The 7,728-nt window shown below is 50.0% G+C and overlaps 1 pseudogene; it reads left to right on the forward strand.

Moving 5' to 3' along the window:
• The first annotated feature begins 2,922 nt into the window (after window positions 1-2,922).
• LOC116102108 lies at window positions 2,923-7,198 on the forward strand (annotated as a pseudogene).
• Window positions 7,199-7,728: the final 530 nt, after the last annotated feature.

Genomic DNA, 7,728 nt, shown 5'->3' on the forward strand with positions numbered 1-7,728 from the left:
CTCTCCCACCATGAGGAGTACAACCTAAGTATGCTGAGGAGGAGTGCCATTTCAAGGCCTTCCTGAGCTGTCTAGAAACACATAGAACTTATCTGTCTCAAAATACAAAATAAGCAGTCTGGGGGTCCTAAGGTTGTGTCATTGGTAGAATGCTTGCCTAGCATGTATGCCGTCCTGAATTCCATCTTCAGCACTGGGCTGTACTGAGTGTGGCAACACACGCCGGGGATCCCCACACTTTGGAAGGCGATCAGCAACACAAGATTTATCCACAGCTACACACTGAGCTGGAGGCCAGCCTGGGATACTTGAGATCCTGCCTCAAACATGGCAGAGGATGACAATGTAGCTCAGCACCTGTCGAGAATCCATCCCCCAGTGAGGGTTCGGGACATGGTTCAGAGGTAGAGCACCTGTCTACAATCCTCCAAAGAAGTTTTTCTTGGAGTTTGGCTCAGCAGTAGAGACCCTGTGGAGTGAGTGTGTGTGTAAGGCTCCAGGTTTAGCTTCAGAAAACCACACTGCACCCCAGAAAAAAACAAAAACAAAAAAGAAAAAAAGTCACCTCCACTCACATTACCAAAATCACTATCTAGAAATTCTAAAATAACTCTACTACCACTCATTCATTTACCCAGCAACAATGATGCTCCACTGTGAGCCGAAACCTACTCCCCGAGACAAACTCCTGGGAGAGTGCCAGTGGCCCACCTCCCCAGTCAACTCTAGCACACATCAGAAGGACACCCACTCTATGTATACACTGACAAGTGGATTTGCTCACATTAGCACACGTTTGTCTCCTACAGTCAATTCACAGGCCGATGAACACACAGTACAGACCATGCACATAGGCCATCTGACCATCTACCACAGTCAACACCAACAAAGTTGGTAGGAAGATGAAGGTGAGGGACCAGACACCATGGACCAACTTTCAGTCTTCCTGCCATGGACAGAGCAGGTCAGCAGGGGAGGGAAAAACATCTGGGGACCTGGATTTTTTCTCCATCTCTCTCGATGCACACCAACCTTCATCCTCTGCCTCCTTTCCATTTCCCTCTCATCTACAACCAGTTCCTGTGGAAGCTGTTTGCAGCTCATCTCCAACACCACTTCAACTCTTTCCATTCTGATGCACTGGCCTCTTCTGATGCACTTCACATATCTCAAACTCCACCATTATTATGTGTGTTTGAGTACATACATTAATGAACGAGTGCATGAATGAACTCACAAGAGGATGAATTCATGCTTCCTCTCTTGTCCTTTAGAGCAAAGAGCAGTGTAGTTTTCAGAGGAACTCCAGCACAGACGCCTAGGACTCAGAGGAGAACGTGGTGGACAATTGTTCACCAGCTCCTCAGTTAGCCTGGATTCTGGCTAGCCTGGCCTTCCTGGACCTAACAGAGCAGGCATGTACACACCCAAGTCAAATGTGCTAATTGCCATTAGAGCTCAAATAGTCTAGATGCTCAAGGAGAGCAGATCAGGCTGAAACCTGCCACAGTAAGTAGGTGTCAAAGGATAGGTTTTTCTCCTTCTCTGTAACAGAGCCCATGCTGAAGTCTTGATGGTTTAAATTTTGAGACAAAGTCTCCCTATGTAGGGTTCACTGGCCTAAATACACTATGTGCACCAGTCTAACTTGCAACTAACAGAGATCCACCAACCTCTACCTCCTAAGTTGGGGAATCAATGGTGTGCACTAAAATATGAAGCTGCCAAGATGAACCCTTAATGAGGCTCCTGGAGGGAAGTGACATTCTCTGGTTTCTGTTTCTTGAGAAAGGGTCTGACATAAGCCCAGGCTGGTCTAATCTAGAAATGTAGCTCAGGATCTAGGAACAAAGAAGAGAAACATCACTGTGACCCCAACACACAGTTCAGGGTGGGTGACACTCCCCTGGAGTACCCTGACTTCTCATGTTCTTGAATCAAAGAGTGATCAAGCGATGGTAATGAGCACCATTACTTCTTTTTATTTTTTTCCTTTTTTTTTCTTTTCATTTGTTTTTTGAGACAAGGTTTGTCTGTGTAGTCCTGGTTGTCCTGGAACTCTGTAGACTAGGCTGGCCTCAAACTCTGAAATCTGCATGCCTCTGCCTCCCAAGTGCTGGCACTAAAGGCATGTACCACCACTGCCAGACTGCACCACAACTTCAATTTATTTTATTTTATTGGTTTGTTAAGACAGCTCTACATACAACCCTGACTGTCTTGAATCTCACTATGTAGACTAGGTTAGTCTACATTACAGCCTACTTGAGCCTAAAATCACAAGGAATCACCTGCCTGTGGTGTCAAAGTGCTGGGATTGAAGGAGTGCACCACTACACCCAGCTCCCAACCTTCTAATGGGAACAATAAAATCAGTGATCCAGAGTTCCAAGTCCAAGAAGGGAAGAATTTTGTCATTCTCAAAAACAGGATTTGTATCTGTGGAGAGCTTGCAGCCCTCTTGGCTACCACTGGTGCAAAGAATTTGTTCTAACTGCTGACTTCTGAGGAAGATCTCGGTCCTGAGGTAGAGGACCTTCCTTAGAGCTGTGTGTTGGGGGTCACATGCAATTCCACCATCCTTTCACACTCCTTCACCATAGCCACTGACCTTGCCATCTGGCTACAGTAACCGGAACACCACAGCTCCAGGAACAGCTGATCCTGCCCCACCCACCTTAGCCATGGGAAGGTATCCAGGGTGACCTAGGGCCTACTGGACAGCAGAAAAAACTGGGTCTTCCCTGCCACAGGGCTGAGGTTGACAGCAGAGAATCCACCTAGGTCAGCAAGGGCAGGGCTTTGGCCACCCTCTAGGTGCCAACAGTGCAGGGGTGGGGCTGGAGTAGGAGAATGAGGGTTTTTAAGGGCTCAATGAGGAGCTCCAAGCTCACTGCCTGCTGCTCCTGGACACCTGGTACCATGTGGTTCCTGATCCTGTTCCTTGCCCTGTCCCTAGGAGGGATTGGTGAGATGAGGGAAGTGGGAGGGGTCAGAGCCCTGACTCTCATGCTGCCTTTGGCCCTGGACATCACTTTCCCCTCTCCCCTTTCCCCACCTACATCCTGAAGCACCACCTGCACTTCCTTCTCTGCCCCTGCACACTGCAGAGTCCCTCCCAGTCCTTGCTCCCATGCCAGGCTCCTGTTGCCTCCCTTTTTCCAGAACTTTCTCAACCTCCTTAGCCACCTGATCATCTCTGGGCTTCTCCAATCTTTCTAAGGACCCAACCCCTTACCAACATTAGGACCTCAGTTGTCTCTCTAGTTTATTGTTTTTCCTAGAGCCTAATATCCCGACCCCTGAGTCAGGGGCTTGCCTAACTCCCACACTAGTACCTTTGGCTGTCCAGCAGCTTCAAGCCCTCAGCTGTGTTCTCCACATCCTGATAACTTGTCCCCTTCTACTCAAGTAGATATGTTTCTAATAAAAGTTTCACTTCTCAAATTGGCTTGTGACATCAGATGGGTTCCCACCTTTATGTTGTGGGGGATCTGCCAATGTACAGTCTTCCTGGCTGTTTTGTTTAATATGGTTTTTTGAGGAAGAGTCAGGTGGCAAACACCAGACATGAATATCAAGTATCTTCCTCAATCACTTGCCCCCTTGGCAGGGTCTCTCACTGAACGGGGAGTTCCTCTTAGGCTATAATGGCTGTCCAGCAAGCCTCAGGGGAATCCTCCTGCTTCCACCTCCCCAGCTCTGGGGTCACAGGTGCACAGCGCCACATCTGACTTTTCACCTGGGTTCTGGAGGGTTCAGCTCAGGTGCTAATGCTTGCACAGCCAGTCCTGTAGCAACCTAGCCATCTGCTTCGAGCTCTTGGGAATAAGTTCTGAGCTAGTGTCTCATGATGTGGCCCAGGCTTGTCTTCACTCCATGGCCATCCTCCTGCCTCAGCCTGCTGTGTACTGGGATTACAGATGAGTGCTGCCCTGCCTGGCTTGCCAAGCTTCCCTCTCTTTCCAAATGCTGTGCTTTGGACCGCAGTTCCCTCTCATGCCTCAGGTCCTGAGCCGCAGGCTCCTCAGTGTTTCTAACCTTCACCAGCTCCTGTCCTGTCTCACAGGAGCCCCACTGCACAGCTCTAGTTCCCACTGTGTGCAGGACACCCCACAGACCCCAGAGCCTAACCCTAGTACCTCACATCAGCTGGGTCCTCCTCTCTGCCTCACAGTGGCCTGACTTGCTTTAACTTCTTTTCCACTCCTGTCCTGAGGCTGCCTCCAAGAGATCCCTGGGCCTCACCAATACCTAGATCATTTGCCCCACCTCCACAGGAAGCACAGGCTTTTGTCCACAGTCCCCCAGAAATTCCACTTTTCACTGCTTGTCCCATTTCAAGCTCCAGTCTTAGGGAGCCCCACAGCTCTTAAATATCATCTCCACCACAGACCCTTACAGGAGTCCACCCAGCAGTCTTGACCCTGCCCCTTTGACCTGGAAACCCCTCATTCTCTCCCATCCCAGCTGGCCACTTCATGCCCAATCCAAAAAATCCCTAATCATCCCTAAGCTCCCTTTCCTGGATTCATTTATTCACTCAAATCTAGTTTTCTGAGATCTCACCCTTTCCAGTATTCCCAAAACCCAGCCCAGGCCCTGACTTCTTCTCAAGCCTTGGAGACTCTAAATGCCAAATCAAAGGATTTCATCCTCATTGGACTAAGAATGCACTGGAATCCCTCCCCCCCTTTCTGGTTTCCCTTCCATCTATTAGCCTAAAACTATAAAGTGGCCTGACACTATACCTGATTCCTGCTTTAAGGGTTATTTCTGTCCCCACAGCAGATATCTCCCTATCCACGACCAGTCATATATGGGTCCCTTGCCCAGATCCCCTGGCCATGGCCCTGATCCCAGCCCTGCATAACTGTCCCCCAACAGTACACCTCCCTATCTGTGCCAACCCTCCCCTCTCCCATTGTCCCTGTTGCAGATGCTGCGCCTCCTGTCCAGAATCTGGTTGTTGGAGGATTTAACTGCGAGAAGAACTCCCAACCTTGGAATGTGATTGTGTTAGGCTTCAAGAAAGAAAAACCATATCTATGCAGTGGTGTCCTGTTGGACCGCAACTGGGTTCTCACGGCTGCCCACTGCTATAGCGAGTGAGTAAGGGAGGAGACAGGAAAGCAGGGTGGCAGCCAGAGGACATGACTCCAGGACAGGCTGGGGTACTGAAGGGCAGGAGGGTGGGACTGGCTCAAAGTCTATCCATGACCTCCTGGGTCTCTCTTTGGGCCTCTCTCCAGGCTTGGGTTCAGAGTCCTGTTTCTTCCTTTTCTGTCTTATTGTCTGTATGTCTCCTGTCTGTATTCACATCTGATTGTCTCCATGGTCATCTGTCACTGTGTGTCTCCCTCTTGTGTCTCTGCCCAGCCCTGTCTGGGTCTGGGTCTCATGTGTTCTCTTTTATCAGTACTGGCCATAGTGGGGACCAGGCCTAAGGGATAGAAAGTGCTGTCCCTGACATTAGGGTGTGAGAGAAGTCCTCATTCTCCCCAGAGCACCTTGGCCTCTAGGACCTTCCATCCACTATGAAGATATATACAGAGAAGGGCTGGTCAGAGCTGGAGCTGGGTGAAGTAACTGAGTACAGAGAGGGAGCAGGATGCTGGGGGTTGAGGGCAGAGAGCTCAGACCTTGGGCTGCAGGCCAGGCCTACCTGCTGGGGAAGTTCAGTCTGGTCCCAGCTGGACCTGAGCATCTCTCAGGCCTACTCTCTCCTCCCTGCCCCTCATCTCTGCCCCCTCCTCCCTACACCCTTCTTCCTTCCCTTCCTTCCTGCCCCCTCCTCCCTGCCCCCCTTCTCTAATTTTCTCTTCCCGCCTCTGTCTCTTTCTGCCGCTTTGTCTCTTTCTGCATGTATGTGTGTATGTTCCTTTCTGTCTCTCTGTGAGTTTGTTTCTCTTTCTATATGCATATATGTGTGTGTGCGTGTGCCTGTTTGTTCCTGTGTGTATATATGTGTATGCCTTTCTTTCTCTACTTGTGTGTCTGTGTTTCTGTCTCTGTTTCTATGTGTGTGGGGTGGGAGTGTCATTTTGTGTATGTTTTTGTCTCTGACCCTCTCTCTTTCACCCCTCCTTCCTCCCCTTCTCTCCTGTACTCTGCTCAATCTCCCTGGGTGCCTCCTCTCATTCTCTCCATCTCCTGCCCTGCTCCCCCCAGCAATTACCAGGTGTGGCTGGGTAAAAACAAACTATTAGAGAATGAACCCTCTGCTCAGCACCGATTTGTCAGCAAAAGCTTCCCTCACCCTGACTTCAACATGATCTTCATGAGGAACCAAACCCGACATCCTGACAATGACTACAGCAATGACCTGATGCTGCTCCGTCTCAGCGAGCCTGCTGACATCACAGATGTTGTGAAGACCATCGACCTCCCCACTGAGGAGCCCACTGTGGGGAGCAGATGCCTTGCCTCAGGCTGGGGCAGCATTACACCCACAGAGGAGTGTGAGTCTAGTCCAAGCAACATAGCTGGGTGCAGTGGAGGGACAGAGAGGACTGGGCTGGCTTCTGCTCACCACCCTCTTGACTCCTGATCCACAGACAAATACCCAGATGATCTCCAGTGCGTGTACCTCAAGCTCATGCCCAATGAGGTCTGTGCCAAAAAATTCACATGGAAGGTGACAGACACCATGCTGTGTGCAGGAGACATGGATGGAGGCAAAAACACTTGCAAGGTGAGACAGCCCCTCCCTGCAGTGAGGGAAAGGACTGAAAGAGGAGACTGAGGTTCCTGGTTCCCACTTCAACACCCTGTCTAGTCAGGCGCTTTGCACCTTTCCCTATGGAAGAGATGCAGGCTGGGAGGGGAGGATCCTATAGCTGGTACTATTTCTCCTTTTGACTTGGCTCTGGAGACTGTCCTGTCCACCCCTCACTCCAACATCATGTCCATATAAGAGCTGGCCTACCAAGAGCTGGATTCCCTCACCTCCTGGCCACAGCTGCCTCTTAGAGTCCCTGTCTTCCTCCCCTGGGAGTCAGTTCCAGGTTGGCCAGCAGAACCCAACTGCCAGGTCCTTCCTTACTCCTGTCATTGTCCTTCTTTCAGGGTGACTCGGGAGGCCCACTGATCTGTGATGGTGTTCTCCAAGGGATAACATCATGGGGGCCAATCCCATGTACTAAACCCAAAGTCCCTGCCTTATACACCAAACTTATTATTTACAAATCCTGGATAAAAGACATGATGGCAAATAATCACTGAGTGTCTCATAGTCCCCAGTTCGCAATAAAAGCCACCGTGCAGCATATGAGCTCACGTTCTGACATTCTCTGGCGTTCTGGAGTCGGGTACCACATCAAGGTCCACTCAGCTAAGGTCAGGACTTCCAAAGTAGATCAGCAAGGGACAGAGATGTACATGTATTGTTGGCTAAGGGGATGGGGTTGAGACAAACGCAGACAAAAGGCTCAGACCAACTCAGGGATGCCACATGAGTCTCCTCTGGCAAGAAAAATGTTCAGATCACAAAGGAAAAAATTAGAGACATCAGAAAGTTCGACACCAGCTAGGCCTGACTACACTGGAAGCAGAAGAGATGAAAAACAGCTAGACACTGAAAATTTATACTGAAGACCTGCTTTTATTGAGTTGGAGAAGCCAGGAAGGGGGCAGGGATTTTATGTTAACTAAGCCTTGACTTCATGGGGAGGGATTTGTCCACAGAAGGTCAGGGACTGCCCCCAAGGCTAGGCTGCAGAGTGTCCA

The sequence above is a fragment of the Mastomys coucha genome, unplaced genomic scaffold (genome assembly GCF_008632895.1).
Source record: "Mastomys coucha isolate ucsf_1 unplaced genomic scaffold, UCSF_Mcou_1 pScaffold21, whole genome shotgun sequence".
NCBI lineage: Eukaryota > Metazoa > Chordata > Mammalia > Rodentia > Muridae > Mastomys > Mastomys coucha.